The following is a 19,061-nucleotide window of genomic DNA, read 5'->3' on the forward strand; positions in this document are numbered from 1 at the left end:
GCAGTTCCTGGGGCGTGTGGCAGTGCTGGCGGTACCAGCTCCCGCTGAGACCCTGCCAGCCTTGGCACTCGCAGTCGGGTCTCGGTTCTGCACAAAGCTCCCTCTCCCCTGCTTTCACGGGAGCGAGGCAGGAGAGGCAGAGGGAGCAGGCTGGGATGGGGGCTGCCAAGGGCAGGGGTGTGAGGAGGAGGAGGCGGCGTGCACCCGCGGTGCTTCCCTGGCTTGGGCAGTTTTCTCTTTGACTGTAAAGAATACAGTATAACGAGGTGCCAGGCCTCAGCTGGAGCTCCGGGCAGGTAAAACGCCCACAAATGTAACAGTGTTAGCTTTGCACACCTCAGTTTTCAGCACGTACAAGTCCGGCTCCAGTGACACGGAGGTCTCTCACGCCTGCAGCGGGATGGCCAAGGCGGGCAGGCGCTCAGCGGGGGTCGTGCCCCCTGGGCGGGGGACGGGGGCAGGCAGGGCTGGCTGCCCACCCCAGGGGTCAGCAGGGCCGGGCAGGGGGAGCACCCCTGTGGAATAGCGAGCCAGCGCTGCGGGAAAAGGAAAAGAAAGCGTGCGACCGGCCATGCGCCGCCTTCCCCAGCCCCAGGACAGCTGTGTCCCCACGCACCCGCAGGAAAACTTCCCCCTGAGACCGGCGCCCCCCAGCTTCCCGCCCCCACGCGTCCCCCTCCCGAAGTTTCCTTCGGGGAGGCCCAGCCAGGTCCCCGCCGCCAGCTCCGGCAGGCAGCCCGGCGGGGCGGGGCGGGCGGGCGGCGCTAGGGCCCGGCGGGGCGCGGCGCCGCCGCCGGGGGTGTGTGTGGGGGCGGCAGGCGGCGCGGGCTGCGGCTGCTCCCGCCGCGGGGCGCGGAGCGGGGCGGCCGCGGGGAGCACCCACCCCCGCGGCGGCGGCGCGGAGCTCAGGGCCGCGGCGAGGAGGTAACGGCCGCGGCGGTGGCGTTTCGCGGTGTCATTGGGAGCGTGTGTGTGTGGTGTGCGGGTGGGTGCCAGCCAGACCCCGCGGCAGCCGCCGCTTCCGCGCCCCGTCGCTCCCGGGGCAGGGAGCCCCGGCCAAACTTTTGGGGCCGCTGGTTGCCGCGGGCGGGAAGCGCTGCCGCGCCGGGGAGTTAGTCGGGGCTGCCCCGTCCCGCCGCGCTGGGGACGCGGAGGGCGGCGCGGAGGCGGCAGCCGGGCGGGGAAGGACGCCCCGGGCGAGCAGGGGACGCGTACGGGGCGGCCGACGGGCCGCATCCCGGGCGGGCTGTGCCCGGCAGCGCCGCCCCGCCAGCTCCGGCCCCGGCTGCCAGGGGCGCCCGGCCGTGGCCGCGGGCGACGCGGCGGCTGCAGCCCCGGCCGGGCCCGGTGGGCGCTGTTGGGGCAGCGGCGTCTCCCTTTTGTTCCTACGCGCTGCCGGCTGTTAGATCCGCGCCCGGGAAGGAGCCGCTCGGTACTTGCCGGGCTCCGTCTGTGTCTGCACGCACGCCTGAAGGGCATCCTCCGGTAGGGCTGGTGTGTCAGAGCCTCCAGGAAAGGTATTTTCCTAATTTCACGTCAGCTCCCCTTTGCCTGCTGTTCTTCAGTGCCGACTCTTAACTTATCTGGAGTTACCATGAATTAATTTATTCACAATGTATGCATGTGTCCCTGCACCCTGGAGAAGGATTTCCTTATTGACCTGCCAACTACACTGCGGTCAGTTGTTATTTATATTATCAAACATATGTCTGTGAAAATCTGTTTGCACGGCTATGGAACGGCTGCTCTTACAACCCAGTTTACTGAAACTTTAATTGCAGCAGGCGATGTTTTACTGTGGAGCCATTTACGTCAGAGCAGACCGTTACTCCGGTGGGATAGCGGCGTCTCTTAGACGATCTTTTCTCATGCAGAGAGGGCTCGTGCTGTTCCATGGAATGAATCAGAAACAAAAAATGAACAAACAGTGAGTTTGTGCAGTATGAAAAAAAAAAAAACCAACATGTTAACGTCTGTTATGGACATGGTAAATCGGGCAGCAAACCCCCAGTTTTCTCCAGCAGAACCCACGTATCAGCTGGTAAACAACATAAACTCTGATCACTTTGCAGCCAAAAATATAAGGCCTTACAGCCCTGGCTGCCGAAGCGTTACGTGTCATTAAAGTAGCTCTCTTGTAGGAGAGGGACTGTCCCAGGAGCTGTGCGATCTATAAACACTTTTCTGATTGGTTTAAAAATTTAGACACAGGAAGCGGATGGTATCTAATAACAGACAAGTGGAGACACTGTTGTCATGGAAACTGAGAAGACTACCCCCCCATTTATTTAAAAAAAAAAAAAAAAAGAAAAGGAAAAAGAAAAAAGTCTGCATATCATCAGAAATGCCTGCAGACCGCCTTGGCTGCTGTTGCCTTTCCCACAGCATCTGTTGAAACCTGAGAACGTGCCTGTCAAATCAAGGTCATTTTACAGTAAAACCCCGTGCTGTCGTCTCCCCTTTTCCCTCTCCGGACGTTGTCCGGCACTTTCCACCCAAGGAGGGGTTTGGCAGGCAGGGCCCCCCTCCCATGGGCCGCAGGGCTGCCCCGGCCATGGGGAGTGTCCTGCCCCAGCCAGGCCGCTGCTGGGGGGCTGCAGAGGGGAGGAAAGGCTCAAGGCAGCGGGACAAAGGGGGTTAAAAAAATAGTATCTGGGCATGACTGTTTGTGGTGTTTGTTTGTTTGTTTTTAAAATCAAATGACCAGGACATGTTTCTTTTTGTGGGAGTGTGTGGACCTGGGAGAGAAAGCTGCGATTGATTAGATCTCCCTCTGTTCATCCTCATTTCAAACTTATATTAAAACGTAATTATTTGGCTTGAATATTAAGGCCATTTCACAACTCTGCCCTACCTGCAAAAACAAAAAAAGAAAAGGGGGCAAATGGCTATGGGAAACCCTGTGCAGTTGCTTTAAAAAAAAAAATAAAAAATCACCGTTTGGTTATAACGTGCTGTTTGAGGAGAAGAGCAGAGATATGAGAATAAAATATACTTCATTACTGATGAATGCAGCATGAGAAAATCAGACTATTATTGTGGTAAATTGAAGTTTTACTTTGCTGGACTATTGAAAGTTTATTGTGTGTGAAAGGAGAGAGCTATTTTGCTTTTGGAGCAGGAGAGAAGAATTTCACAGCAAACTCACAAGAAAGGTTTTAGTGTTTATGCTTATTTTCTTGGGCAGCAGCCGCCGTTGATTTCAGCTGTTTGTAAGGGGGAGATGTCATTGAGTATTCACTGCGTTTTCTCTGAAACATTTCGTTTTGTTGCTCTCCTTAATCTTTATTTTGCAGTGACCAAGATGAGAAAAAGCACTTGAGTGCTTCACCCACTGTATAAATCATCACTTTGAAACCTTAAATGACCAGTTCGACCTCTGTTACCTCTTCACTTGCGTATTTCACTTTTTGCATTATTATTCCTTAAGAAAACCTGAGGCTGGTGAGCGGGTCTGGTGGATCAGGAGGTAAATCCGGCAGAGTGCTGAGGCAAAGGTGCTCAGCACCTCTTCCACCTACACCTTTGGATCTTGCCATCAAAAAACCCAAAGCCTGGCTTCAGAATCTGGCTGTGGCAAGAGCAGCCTAAAGGGATGGTGAAGTTGGAGGGAGCAGCACCTGCTTCTGCTGGAAGGTCCCCGCTGGCTGCCGGGCTGGGGTGGCACTGGGACCCCGTTCTGCTGCAAGCGGGCGGCTGGCAGGGAAGGGCTGGGGTTGAATCCAGCTCACGTCTGATTAGCCAGATGCTGCTTTTAATTGCTGTGGAGTTCAAATGGAGAAAGTTTGGCTCGGTAGCGAAAGTGTGCTTGCTTCTAGAGGGGAATTTCCTGTTGTCGGGAGCGCCCTTATCTGCAGGAAGGCTGGCCGGCAGGAAGCGTGTCTCTTACTTGTTTTTACACGGTGAAGGAAATGAGCTGGATTAGGTACTTTCAAGATTTTACCCTTCATCGTCTTCTGTATCTGTGCTACTATGTTTATCTCTAATGGTTTATTTTGTAAAAGTTTTATGATGTCAGTCACTCCCGAGGGAAATGCAAGAAGTTAAATGAATATGTTGTCCCGTCATTTTTTTGCTGGTATAAGAAAGCACCCCACCAGCCTCTCTGGGCCACATTTTCAAAAGTATCCAATTTGTAATTTATACCTTTTGAGCCTCATTAATGATACGTAGAGAGGCTTTCCCTCCTCCCCACCCCCGCCCTTAGAATGAAAGATCAAAAAATGCACCAGTTATTTTACTAATAGGAGCAGTCCTTACACTTCTGAACTGCCTTTCATCATGGATCGTAAATCACTTTACAGAAATTCATTTTTAATATCCACAGAAGTTGTATGAGCTTAGGAAGCCAAAATGTAGCATTTCACATAGACTGCCCAAAGTTGCAAGGCAAATTAGGAGGAAAGCTGGAAGTCAAATTAATTGCCCTTTAATTAGCAATTGCTAATGAATTCAAACTTTGAAAATGTATCCGCCTTTCCCAAGTGCACTCATGCTAAAGTGCCAATGCAGTGTGTATGTATTTGGGATGTGGGGCTGGGGGTGAGAATGTAAGCAGTGGTTCCACAACATGCCAGTTGTTTACTGGTCCCTGTCCAGCCTGGCGAGGCTGGGATGCCTGGTTGGAGGCTTGTAAGATTAGACGCAGCTTTGGACGAATGTTCAGACTAAAGGCAAGGGCTGGGCTTTAGGTCACTGTGTTCTAGTAAGCAGGAAGGTTCAGGGTAATAAACATTATTTCTCCAATTTTTACTCACAGCAGAGTATTTATGGCGTTAAGCTGAACTTTTGCAGAGGGTTTTGAGGAGGAAACTTGGAAAAGTTACATGAACTTATAAGAAGCTGCCTGGCATGCTGAGCAGATTCAACTAGTGATTTCTGGCATAGGAGATGTCTTGGTGTCAGGAGCCGTGTCTGGCAGAAGAGGCTGCCAGGGCTGTCCAGAAGTGTAAGCTGGGCTCAAACAGGTCTGTCCTGGCTGATGCTGGAGTTTGCCTGTTCGTGACTTCAGACATAACACAGTGCAGCATGACTTTGGCCACAATTTTGAAATATTTCTAATAAAACCACATTTGGCTTGTTACCTGCTCTGATGGCCAAGCCAAAGTAAAACTGTAACAAGAATAATGGGGGGGAAAAAAAGGTTCCAACAAAACAGCATTTCATTTAAATGTGTCACGGAAGCACCCCGAGGTTAATTTAAGGGACAACAGAGTCCAAAACAACTTCTATTAAACTGGTGAGAAACAGGGTTTTAGCACTCCAAAAGTGACTTAAATACAGGTTCGGATATCAGTTGAGGAAAATTATGAAGGGGGCAGCAACTAATACAACAGGCGGTCCACAGTGTGCATGCACGTGGCTTCACCCAAAACAATGCCAGAGCCGGCCCTGAGTCCCGGAGAAATACACACTTGCCTAAACACGGTGTGGGATTATTTTTAAAGAGATACACGCACTCGTAGTGAGTACGGGAAGTGTACACTCGCGATTCTGCGAGGGTAAATTTATAATACACTCTCAATCCTGCGAGGGTTAATTTTCTTACACGTGCAAGTGTGCACGGAATCCTACACGTGCTTATGTGGAAGCACGGGAGGAAAATACACTCGAGATTGTGCGAGGGGCTCTCGGCGGCCACTCGCGATTGTGCGAGGATTAATTTAAAGTACCCGTGCTTATGTGGAAGCACGGAAGGAAAATACACTCGCGATTGTGCGAGGGTCTCTCGGCGGCCACTCGCGATTGTGCGAGGAAATAATTTATACACATGCAGGTGTGCATGGAAGAAAAATACATGTGCAAATGTGCACGAAAAGTATAAATATACTCGCAATCCTGCGAGAAGTTTTACTTACACACGTGGCGGCGAGGCAAGCGGAGTCTCCATCCCGGGGAGTGGGGGGGGGGCCCGTGGCTCCTGGCGGCAGTGGCCAAGCTCGTGCTCCAAGAGACCCACGACAATGGGCGGAGTCGCCGACGAGAATCCCGTTTTTATACTGGCTGATCAGATCTGACTGTGGGCACTCTAGAAGCTTCTCTGCACCCCACACTGGTGTGGGTGCCCCTGAAGCCTCCAAACATCCCCCACACTGGCTGTGTGTGCCCCGCGGCTCAGTGGTGCCTCGGCACTCCCTTCTCCTAATGGCCCTGGCCAGGGTGCTCTGGGGCCAAACAAAAGACGCTGTCAGCCTCAAGTAGCAGAGAGAGAGGGAGATGTGCCTACTCCTTCCAAACTGAAGGACGGAGGGGGAGAGAGGGGGGTTGCATTCTGCCACAAAATGTAAAAATGAGAGCCGTGTTTTTCAGTCAGCTGATGCTGGGAAACCAGCCTGAAGCTCAAAGGCAAGGCAGTTTGTGGGAAGTGACTCTCTCCTCAGCTTTGGAAATCCTGCTCCATTTCAGGTGCCTGAAGTTCAGTTGCCAAGCATCAGGACAGCTCAAACCCTCCTTCACTTCACTGCAATGTGTTAGGTGCCTTTAGCAGTCCCAGGACTTTTACCTGGTCTAGACAGAAGCTGGTTTTCTAGCCTAAGGTTTGTGCCTTGGCTGTCTGCATAGCCCACAAAGGAGCAAGGCTCCCTGCGCCCTACTTGCCCCCTCGGAGATGGGCATGAAGTGATGGGATAGCACTGTCTGGAGGAGGCTGGAGAGAGGGGTCTGGGGAATGGCTAAAACTCATCACGGCTGGACCTGTGACTTTCCAGTGGTTCAAGTCATGTAGGACGCACTTGCTTGCCAGCGGACAGTTTTTTCCCACCTCGCTTGGGCAGGAGCAGAAGTGAAATGTTATAGTGTTTCATAGCTCTCCCTAAAGCTCATCTACTCTGTGACATCTGCAAAAAATTGGACAGGCTAAGTCTGCTGGAGGTAATACTTCTGCTGATTATGCTGGACGGTTTTTTGTTGCTCTTTCCTTTTATTCCTCTGTCTGTAGTCTAAAAGTCTCTTCGCTGGAGATGGTCTTTCTCCGTGTCAGCACTGGCTGCAGGACAGATGGATGGTGAGGCTGTGACCTGTGGTCAGAGTTGGAAGGTGCCACTGAATGGAAACATCTGCCTAGCTGTTTGACACTGTTGGGCTTTTTTTAACATTAGCAGGCATTTACATCAATACAATGAAATTTCCAACACTGGATGTTTTTACCTTTTACTGAAAATAGGTTAAAACCAAATAAAAATAGATATTTAAGGACCAAGGTGGTTTGGGCCCACACCAGCTTCTTCCTTTGCCCACCTCCCGCATGCCAGGCTGTTGTGGGACCCTATCTGTGAACTCTGTTTGGTCAGGCCAAGGGCAAGGTTCCCCGGTGGGACTCCAATTGCCAAGTGCTTCCCTGCCACTATTGGCTGGTGTGGCACACTTGCCGTGTCTGGGCACACTTAATTTTGTTGCAAGGAAAATATACCAGACCACCTAACAGACTGGGCTTTACGTACACGGCAATCCAAGCTCGATTCTGCAAAGCATTTCACAGAGTATCAGCATTATTGGAAATTGCTTCTTAATACTGTATGGCAAAGCTGTTGCTCTTTTAATGTAGTTCTTTGCAAGACCTGCACCCACCATGTGGAACTGAGCCGTGGCCTCGTGTCTCCCGTGGCCTCGTGTCTCCCGTGGCCTCGTGTCTCCCGTGGCCCTGCCTCCTGTCTGAGCCTCACCGGGATCCCCAGTATAGAGCTGCTTTTTCTTTTTTGCTCTTGGGTTTTGTAGAGAGGCCAACCTTTTCCCTGGATAAAGTCAGTTTCTGACACAGGGAGCAGATGCGAAGTCCCCAGCCCGAGCTGTCCCTGCAAACCTGCACTCAGTGTTGCATCCCTCAGTAAGATCTTCTCGTTGCCAGTTTAATTGCTTGCCGGCTTGCTGTGGAGAGGAGCAGACACATTAGAGGGGTTACAAGAGGTTATTAGAGATGGGAGGAAGCTGAAGGTCTGACCCATCCAGATTTAACTGGATTAAATCTCATTTTACCCCCAACTCCAACTTGTTTTGATCTGAGATCATTTGTAGAAACTACCCAATTAATATGTTAATTTTAACACCAGATTTTGTAAAGCTTTATTGTTGGAGGTGGAGGAGGGATCCAAATGTTTTGATCCTATTTTTATCATTATCTTCACTGAGTTTTTCTCACTCTGTGCTTTGCAGAGAGGAGCAAAATTTTAATAATTCACTAATACACTTTCACTTCATTAACATTTTATCGTTCTGGCATTGTGCATATGGTGAACTCCTTAGTACTCTCCTTAAGGGCCTGATCTTGCCCCAAGACTCTCACATTCCTCTAGGTGTGGAAAACCCTAAATGCAGGTGCTATTCTACTTTTTGGAAAGAGCTTTTCTCTTTTTCCAGTAGATAGTAAACTGAACAAAACATGCAAGTTTTTTTTTGTTTGTCTGGTTTGTTTTGTTTTTTCAAAATGGAAACATTTATCCAAAAATAGTAGTGATGGTTAGGTTGGGACCACTAAGTGCCGAGCCTCCAGTCCTTACAAGGCTTGAACGGTGTGAAGACAGAGAGTGTTATTGTGGTATCGTTTGCATCATTTTACATTGCAGCATGTTTGGTTTAAGCAGACATTTATAATGGTATTAAAACAGCTATCAACCTTTTCAGATGCCTTCCCTGGGATAGCACAGTGCTTGGTATTAGGCTGTAATCTTGGTGATTAAGTACACAAGTTTGCAGATGTGTGCCCATGTTATGTTAAACCCATGCTTTTTAATTGTGTCATAATCTGAAATTGAGTATTGAAACTTCCATGGTGACTCTCCTTCTTTTTTTTTTCTATTTTAATAGCATAAAATAAACCTTTGAATTAGTGCATTTGTTACTGCTAATTAAGTACTGTTAGCACACCAGATTACATCAGGCATATTCAGAAGGCATAAGAAGCCGAGCATGGCTGAGGGTGGACAGTGCGTAGGTACAGGAGATTTGAGAGTGGAAAGGAAACTTCTGGGCCATGAGCAGCAGAGAACTAAGGGCCAGGTAAGAATTTCAGGGGGTTGTGTGTATTGTAAAGAGTGTGTCTGTTGGGAGACTGGAGGACAAGAGATCACAGTAATAAATGCAGGAGATGTTGAGGGACCTGGCTGAGGGTTTTTACTTGTCAAGTGGAATATATTTGCTTTTGGAGGTACCAGAACAGAAACTCATCTCTTGTAAATTGGTATAGTGCCACTTGAGCTAGTGGTATTATGCTGATTTACACCAGCTGATAGTCTATCCACTGGTAATACAAGTTGAGTGATGGGAGATCTAGAAGAGGTTATAGGCCTGAGCAGCAGGGAGGGTAGAAGTTTGTTCAGAAGTGACAGAGGGTGGACAAGTGAAGAGGTTTGGTAGGAAGGATCAAAAGGTGCATTGCAGCTATGTTTGGTTTGGTTTGATGACAAGATGCCTGGCCAAGAGATGTCAACAAGGCAGTCTGAGACACGGGCTTGGCTGGAGAGGAGAGCTGGCGACGGAAAAGTACATTTCTCATTGACACAGTAGTGACTGATGTGTGAGTGAATAAGATCACACACAGGGTGAGGGAGCGGTAGTGGGGGAAGACCAAGGCCAAGGCCACAGCAGGAACCAGGGGAAAAGTGGGGGCAAAAAAAAAAAGCCAAGGCCACAGCAGGAGCAAGGGAGCAATCACTAGACCCGGATGAGGAGGGCGAGAAGACAGGATCTCACAAAGCCAAGGCAGGACAAAATTGCGATATAGAAAGGGGAACAGAACAAACTTGTGGAATATTATTTAGGGTCCAGAAGAGAAAGGGAATGACATGACTTATTTAGAGGCATGAGCTGTGAATAATCTCTACTACAATTAGTAAACTTTGAAAAGCTGAGCTATAAATGAACTACATTGTAACTGGTATGTCTAATTTTTTTTTGCCCATCTTCTATTGTCTCAAAGTAGGCTCACGTGATGGTGCAGCAGACCTTAATGTCTTGGGGTGGTTAGGGCAGCATGGCTAACAGCTGCTGTGGTGGCTGCTCTGCACCGCACTTCTCCAGGGCTGCAGTGGCCATGTCCCCTGCGGGTCACCCCAGCACCTCCAGCTGGGCGCTGTGCCTGCTGCAGGCAGGGTCGCGGGAGGCGTCACAGTCAGGTCATTGCTCAGGAAATTCAAACTAGTACCAGGAAGTCACAGGGTTTTGATTAAATATACCAATGTTGTCGCTGTCGTTGCTGTACCCCAGTTATCAGGCACTGTGTGGGGGGAGTGGGGTGTTGTTGAACCACCGCTGGGTTTGGGAGGCTAGGGGGGGGTGGTGCATGGGCTCCCCCCCAGCTCTGCCAACATCTGGTGGGAGCAGGGCTGGGTTGTGATGAAGCCTGTTTAGATCGAGACCCCCTTTTTACAAGGAGTCACATAGAAAAGACGAATGGCAATGGGAGGAGGTTACTCCCGGGGAGATTCTGTTTGAACAGGAGGGAAGTTTTTCATGATGAGGACAATTGACCATTGGAATAATCTCCCCAGGGAAGTGGTGGATTCCCCAACACTGGACACTTTTATGATTCAGCTGGACAGGGTGCTGGGTCATCTTGTCTAGACGGTGATTTTGACAAGAAAGGTTGGACCAGGTGATTCATGTGGTCCCTTCCGACCTGGTATTCTATGATTCTATGAAAATACTGCAGCTTCACCTTGTGTTCTGACAGAGTGAGAGGTCTCACTCTGGATGTGTTTTGCTATAGAGTCTCTCTGTGCAAGGAAGAAGAAAATGCAGACTGGTAAAATGAGGGAAAATGTGGAAAAAATGACCAAAAAGTGGGGGGGGGGGAGGCAAAAATGTGGAAATTAGGCAAGTGCGCTAGGTTGATCACCCTTGTTCACAAGCAGGTCTTGTTAGTGACGCAGCTGCAACCCGTGTACAATCTTGTGGCCTACTGTAAAGATGGGAAACAGCCTGACTAGAAACAAGCCTGGCTTAAGAAAACAGTGTCAAAAGTGAAGAGCAAAATGCTTTTTAAAAATATTGGTGTTCTTTGTAAGCCAGGGTGCCAGTTCTGAAGGATGGGGACATTTCCATTTGTGACTCTGGTGGTCTCCCTGTTCAGCACCTCAGAAGCAGCCAGCCTGGATTGGCAAATCAGCATCTTTAGAAACAGAAAATATTTTGGCTTTCCAAGAATCACAGATCACAGACTGTTAGGGATTGGAAGGGACCTCAGAGATCATCCAGTCCAATCCCCCTGCCAGAGCAGGAACACCCAGATGAGGTTACACAGGAATGTGTCCAGGTGGGTTTTGAATGTCTCCAGAGAAGGAGACTCCACAACCCCCCTGGGCAGCCTGTTCCAGTGTTCTGATACCCTCACTGAGAAGAAGTTTTTTCTCAAATTTAAGTGGAACCTCTTGTGTTCCAGTTTGAACCCATTACCCCTTGTCCTACCGTTGGCTGTCACCGAGAAGAGCCTGGCTCCATCCTCGTGACACTCACCCTTTATATATTTGTAAACATTAATAAGGTGACCCCTCAGTCTCCTCTTCTCCAGGCTAAAGAGACCCAGCTCCCTCAGCCTTTCCTCATAAGGGAGACGCTCCACTCCCTTAATCATCTTTGTTGCCCTGCGCTGGACTCTCTCCAGCAGTTCCCTGTGCTTCTGGAACTGAGGGGCCCAGAACTGGACATAATATTTCAGGTGTGGTCTCACCAGGGCAGAGTTGAGGGGAAGGAGAACCTCTCTGGACCTACTAACCACCCCCCTTGTAATACACCCCAGGATGCCATTGGCCGCCCTGGCCACAAGGGCACAGTGCTGGCTCACGGTCACCCTGCTGTCCAGCAGGACCCCCAGGTCCCTTTCCCCTACGCTACTCTCTAATAGGTCATTCCCCAACTTATACTGGAACCTGGGGTTGTTCCTGCCCAGATGCAAGACTCTACACTTTCCCTTGTTATATTTCATTAAATATTTCCCCACCCAACTCTCCAGCCTGTCAGGTCTCTGGATGGCAGCACAGCCTTCTGGCGTGTCAGCCACTCCTCCCAGCTTGGTGTCATCAGCAAACTTGCTGATAGTACACTCTATTCCCTCAAACAAATAATTGATGAATATATTGAATAATACTGTCTCCAGTACTGACCCTTGAGGCACTCCACTAGATACAGGCCTCCAGCTGAACTCTGCCCCATTGACCACGACTCTCTGGCTTCTTCCCTTCAGCCAGTTCGCAGTCCACCTCACTATCTGATCGTCCAGACCACATTCCCTCAGTTTAGCTGTAAGGATGCTGTGGGAGACTGTGTCAAATGCCGTACCGAAGTCAAGGTAGACCACATCCACCGCTCTGCCATCATCCATACATCTTGTTATGTCCTTATAAAAGTCAATGATGTTGGTCAAGCACGACTTCCCCCTGGTGAAGCCATGTTGAATGACTTCTTTCTTTACTAGCTGTATCAAAAGCATGTGTTGCTGTGGTTGCAGCAGTTTGAGGGAAAAAGCTGAGCATCTTGAAGCTAAAATAGCTGAGAGACTGTTCCCAGGGAAAGGAAGGGAAGATATGGAGAGCTCAGTGGCACGGTAATGGGATGCCAGGCCTTTCACCACACGTCCCTCGGTGGGTTATCTCCAGAGAGCAGTAGTTACCCTCTGGCAATGACTGTCAGTGGTTGCACAGCCGAGGGGCTTCTGGTCCCACGTGGCCACCAGGATGCTGAGGACCATCTCACCTGGGCTCAAGCTGTGGCCTTGCTCTGGTTCCTCATGGTTTGGTGATGGGGTCCTGCACCCTCAGAAATCACTGACAGCAATTAAAGACCGTGGCTGTGGGATCAGGCTTCCCAGGGTTGGCACCTGTGCCATCAGGTTGGAGGGTTGTACAAGGGTGTTGAAGAGATGCTACAGAAGAGGAAGGGGCCAGGCACAATTGTGTAGTCCTCAAACCCCTTACTGAGGGGATAATTTAACAGTGCCAGTAGCAAAGGCTTTTCTACCAGAAAAGCAGTGTTATATTTTGTTAAGGGGCTGCATGAAGCAGCCTTTGCTGTATTGATTATAAGAGTAGTATCAGTCTTGCCCGGTTGCCCGTTCTCCCTGAGGGGTTTACGTCCCAAGCTGGTGGACTCTGCCCGCTCCCCATGTGGGCTGCTCTTGGTTTATTCAAACCATGCTTCCTTCCTTCTTACTTTTTTTTCTGTAAAGTGCTTTCTGCTCAGATGAGGATGCCTGCTCACAGTTCAGGAATTGCTTTGAAATCTGGAACAGTATTTTTTTTTCTTCAGTAATTTTCAATTTTGAATTGGTGTGCAGCCTTGCTTACTACTATTAGCTACTGCTGATTGTGTGGGGTAAGAGCTGGGACCACAGAGCAGCCGGGATCCCAAGCACCCTGCTCTGTCATAGACATAGTGTGGAAGAAAGATTTGCTTTTTGACCCTGAAAACCTGCAGCCTAAATAAGATATTTGGAGCAAAAACTTACTCCACTGTAGAATGCTATACACCAATATAATTATTTGTGCTGCATTCATATTTTATACACTTTAAGTTGCCGTCACCTGTTAACAACATACAAACATTGGGGAAATTTGGAGGGTATGCACAGTATTATTGGCATTTCTCAGGCAGCTGCTACTGGCCTTCTTGTGTTCTGCAAATTTCTTACTGTTAAAAACACTCTCAGAACGTGAATGAATGGGCAGGAAACCAGCTAAATATTGATTAATATAGACAGAAACTGCCCTCCCACCTCTTGCTCATTGAAAACAACAACGACAAGGTCATGCAGCAGGATTCAGCTCATGGGCTGTTGGGAATACCTTGTTTTTTTTCAAAGGTAGAGCTTTGGTTTGATGGAGACACCCAGGTACAGTGCTGGGAATGAAGAGAGAAGAGGTTTAGTCCAGGTGCAACATCTGTAGGTGAGGAAGCATCTTGATTTGTACAAGTGTTGAAGCAAGCAGCATGGCACTTTGGAAAATGTAGCTAGTCATTCCTTCTGGTGCCAGCGTAGGCATGAGCACTGGCAAAAACTGAAGCTTAACCCTTTCTGGTTGTTTTAGCTGATTTCAGTGAGGATTTTGCCTGAGCTCGGTATTTGATCACACAGATGGCTGATGTTTAAAGTCCACTTTCATTTATTCATGAGGAGCTCCCGCGGAACACAGTGGTGGTTGCAGTTTTATGGATGCAGAATTTGATGCTCCATTGCCCTCACTGATTTAGCGATGGTGATAATGGTTATTATTAATTTGTATTCCAGTGGTAGGTAAACAGTGTTAATATTTGGCTGTTCCCCAGACTTCCTGGCTTTCTCAAGTGCGTTCCCCATTGATACCAAAGGTGATGGATGTGAGTATTCCCACTCTGGCAGTGTGAGTGATGCACTTCGCATCTGCTATGGAGCCAGCAGATGATAAGCCCTCTTTATACAGAGATATGCTGCAACATAGATTTATGTTGCTGTACCTGTGAAATCTGTATCTGGTTATGAACAACATGCAATCTATTACTTGTTTTTGCAAAATTCAACACTATACCAGCCAATGAAGTGAGGAGCAATGGGCCCAACTCAGCCCCCTGGGTACAGTGTATCAGCCATTTCTGACTTGCAGATCCTTAAGCCCACAGACTCATCTCGAAGCCTTGTGGCTACGGGAATGAGTGAAGATGGGTTGCCAGCAGGTTTGTCTTATGGTGATAAACTCTAATGCCTAATGACTGAACCCAGGTAGAAGCCTTTCCCTGAGTTAGCATACTCATCAGGTCTCCATCTCAGCCACTGTGCTTTACAGAACTGCAAAGAGCTAATTGTCTTTAATTGGCTAAACTTATTAAGGAGGAGACAGACAGACAGGGACAGCAGGATGATTGAAGCCTTTTTTAATAGTCAATAAAGCTAACCCTCTTCCTGTGAAATGCCTAAGTAGCAACCTAAAAAACTGCTTTGTCTGTGAGCTGCAGAAGAAGGAAACATGGTTAGATTACAGAAATACATGTAATGAGTTTATTATAACACATTAATTACCACCACCAACAGTTATCCTTCATTATTAAAGCAACTTCCTGCAAGATAAAATAATGAAATGTACCTTTGAATATATCTTTGTCAGTCAGAAGCCCAAGAAGAGATTCCTGTTCCACTTCTATCTTGTGGTATGAAGTGATGCAACTCCACTGAAGTCAGAGGTGGATAGGTGGGTAGAAGGCAGATTCCTTTTTTACTAGAGAGCTTTCATGCAAAATTGTTTTATTTCTGCACATTAAAGTTAATAACACAGCAAGTGTATTTTGAAGTTAAGTCTTTCTAGGATCTCTATATGTTAAATAACTGCAAACAAACTTTATAGTCACTCTGTAGGCCTTCGCGATATATCATTTTGAGCTGCCTTCTACCTATTACGCTTTATCTGCCCGCAAAATCCATTTCTAATTCTGGCCATATCTCCTTTGCGATCACTTGCCAGAAATCTATTCCCAGGATTCTCCTTATTTTAGTGAAATATCTCTGCTTCAGCACCTTTCCCAAGGTGGCTGATCTAATCACGGCACTATCAGTTATCACTTCTCATTTCCTTTGCTAGCTCTGTCAAATGCAATGCGCAGCCTAACAAAGTGACATTCAAATACTCCCAGTGACCAAAGCTATTTCCTTCTCTTTTACTCTGCAAAACTGGAATTGTATGTGGCTCCTTAAACATGTGCTCTTCACTCCAGGAATGTGACTTGTAAAGTGCCCTGTGAGGAGAGTTAGGCAGATGAAATAGCTGCCTCCTTATTTATCGCAGGTAGGTTCCTTTATAGTGATTGCCTGGATATGAAACGTCACATCCACAACCTCTTTTTTCAGGTAGAGGAGGGCAGTGCCTCCTTCCTGCCACCTGGTAAGAGAGCCCTACCTTGCCATCAGAGAAACAGAATTTGTCACCTCACTCTTCTAACCTCCATTCTTGTTTGTTTATTATACATGTTTCTCTTTTAAATGTGAGTGTGACTGTATGCAAAGGTCAGTGTGTACCAAACAGGATGCTTGTGGCTCTCAGGTAAGGAGTCACCTGCCTATTGAGATCCTCTGTTAAGGTTAATGTGGTTTCTATGGACACAGGTCCAGCAGTAGCATCATTTTTTTTTTTATTTTCGTGGGTGACAAACCTCTTAGTGTTATCTTAGATTGCTATCGCAGACTAATACTTGTTTTAATAAGTGTGTGCCTGACTACTCCATCCGCTCTGGAAGATAAAGTTATCCATGTGCGTCCTCACAGCCCTTCCTGCTTTGCACCATTTAACACACGCTGTCAGGCGCCCTGCTTTGCTGCAGTCTCATTTCTCCATTTCTCCTGCTTTTCAGGAGAAAGCAGGGAGCAGGCTCTCACCAGGCCGGCGAGGAGCATGGGGTCAGCCCTCTCCTCACACCCAGCCTGGCTCCAGAGCACCACGAGTGCAGCACCTGCGTGGTGCTGCGAGTTTGCTGTGGGCAGCACAGCTCTGGATTTCTTCTGAAATTGTGCAGCCTGGTTTGTTTTCCAGCCCCCAACACTGTCCCTGCCCCGCATGAATCAACTAAACCCGTCTAGCAGTCTCCAGCAGATCAACACGCATATTTTCCCCATAGCCTATTGCAGGTTGCAAAATTGAGTTTATTTGTTTCAGACGGTGAGGGGAAAAATCAGCAAAACAGGTTTTACGCTGACAGAAAGAGCGAGTCTGATTTGTTGTTTATGGCCCGAGGTACAACACAAGCCAGGTGCTCTGTGTTTCAGTTCTTTGGCACAAATTCTGATGAGCCATGTCACAGCCTGGCGAGGTTCCAGGGCAAGGTGTTTGCGGTCCCTCCGGTCGGCTGCGGAGGTGCAAACTGGAGAGCATCTGCCCCAACGGGATGGCAGAGCAAGCTTCTGTGTGTCCTTAAATGGTGATTTCCAATACAGCTAAATAACCAGTATGGCATCTAATAGCTTAAAAAGGTGCTCATTGCTGCATTTTTTCCTAGCTATTTCTTCACTGTAGGAAGGTAAAGAAATCTGTGATAAAATAATAATTAAATGCTGACAGTACTAAATTTCCACCCAGCGTGAGTTGGCAGCAGTTGCAAACCAAAACATTAGGTCATTAAAGAAAAAAAAACTGATTAAATACCTCTGTATGTTTTTCTGATTAGCTATTCTTAAAAAGAGCATGTGGCTGTAATAGAAGGGTGTACTTGACAGCAGCAATTGCTTTTTTGGGGAAAGGTAAAATACTCAAGTTTTAATGTGTATATATGTGTGCTTGAAAGGATTTCTTGCTGATCTTAGCTATGGGGATTTTTATCTCACTAATAATCCATTCTTAAAAGCCACCATGAAATCTCCCTGCCAGGAAATATGTGAAATCCCCTCAATACTGTGTTTCTGGAAAGAACAGTTAACAGTGAATAATGCGCTTTGGGTTTTGTTTTGGTCTCTTTTTCCCCTTCTCTGGCTCTTCGCACTTGCAAATTGAACAGTCATGGTGGACCTTGCTGTAGTGCTGATGGCATTGAAGCACTGTGAGGCTCAGGGGCTGGCTGCAGTGCACATCTTGCAGACACACAAATAAAAGGGTTTCTGCCCCAAAATGCTTGCGACAATGGGGAGGTACATGAAGCCAGGTGAGGATTCGGAAGGCAGAGAGGGAGTGGTATTGAGAACAGAAACCCCTGTTAACCCCACGCGCACTTGTGGCCAGAGGTCCACTGATCTCAGGGGCAGCCTGAAGCTGGCTTTCTTGACTATATTTTATTAAAACACTGTTGGCTGGGGAGGCTGCAAAGTAAAATTTGTTGAAAAGCATTTATATGCTGCCACTTTTCACCACCTGTTGATGTGCTTTGCCATCTATGTGCCTCGGTGTGCTCCACAGTAATGGGTTGGGGGCTGATACCTATGGTACATGTGTGTCTGGAGCTCCTGCTGTATCCTGTCAGGGATGTTGCTGGAACTGGTGAGAAGGGAGGGATCTGGTGCTGGTGGGGACTGGAGCCACCACAGGAGAGCTGCGGCTGCCGCTGGCCCCACGGGAAGCCCTGGAGCTGGAGAGGGTTGGTGGCTGCCCAGTGTTCCCTCTCCCATTACTGGGAGCAGGTCTGAAAGCTGTGTGACCTCTGTGGCCAAAACACACTGTGCAAGCGTGTGCTGAGTGTGGAAGGACGTCCTGGCTGCTGTGGCTCCTGCTCCCATCATATCAGAGCAACTCACGGTCTGTGGTGTGTGTGTTATGGTGCTAGCCCTGCGAGGCCCCACAGGGTCATCCTTCCCTGTTTCCTTCTTCTGGCCCTACCTTCCACACTTACATTTGAGAAACTGAGAAACAGAGGGCTTCAGAGAGGTTTTGTAAGTTATTTCGAACTATTCTGTTGTTTGAAGATATAGCGTACTGTAATACAACCTTTTGTTGCATTAATATACTCCTGTTTCCACACAGAAGATGTGTAGGAACAGTGGTCTCACAAACATAATTTCTGATGTCTGAAAGATGCAGGGAAAGGGTTTGTCTGAAGGGGTTTGAAGGAGGCTCAGCATCATGCGCTTACCAATTTACTCATCACTTTTACTGGGCTCTAAGGACAACTGGGATATTCATTTTCCCCTGAGAGCTGTATAAGTTACATACATTTTTTTTTTTCTTCACTATGCATTCCAAAAAGCAATTTCTTAGGAAGAGTGGTTCCAGTTTAATCTCCAGATTATCTGTTGTTTCTTTTTCTCCCAAGATAGAGCAGCTGAATAATGAGCTAACCCTAATTCAGGCAGAGCTGGGGACTATCTGTAGGAATCCAGATTTTAGGAGTATTGCTTTAGATCATGGTGCTTCAGCTGTGTGGCCTGAGCACACCAGTTATTTGGAGGTGAGCACAGGTGCCCCAGCGAGCCTGGCCACTGCTCAGGAGTTCAGTCTCGAGCCCCCTGGCAACACCCTGGATTTGGAAAGCAGAGCAAAAGGGGCATTTCTGCAGATGTTAGAGCAGTGAATTTTTGCAACTAAATACAGTGACCAAGAGCAGGAGAATATTTTGGCCCATATTTCTCTTGTGTACGAAGGTGTGTCAAGCCAAGAACAGATGAGGTTGGGTCTGCCCGCAGGTGTCCGGGT

At 48.3% G+C, this 19,061-nt stretch overlaps 1 protein-coding gene across 1 annotated transcript in view; it reads left to right on the forward strand.

Moving 5' to 3' along the window:
* The first annotated feature begins 803 nt into the window (after positions 1–803).
* Positions 804–19,061, forward strand: part of FOXN3 (forkhead box N3) — a 215,121-nt gene continuing 196,863 nt past the window's right edge. Inside the window, exon 1 of the mRNA XM_082059171.1 lies at positions 804–924. The gene's annotated coding sequence lies outside the window, so the exon portion shown is untranslated. The remainder of the gene's footprint in view (positions 925–19,061) is intronic.

The sequence above is a fragment of the Streptopelia decaocto genome, assembly GCF_964273445.1.
Source record: "Streptopelia decaocto genome assembly, chromosome: 7".
Taxonomy (NCBI): domain Eukaryota; kingdom Metazoa; phylum Chordata; class Aves; order Columbiformes; family Columbidae; genus Streptopelia; species Streptopelia decaocto.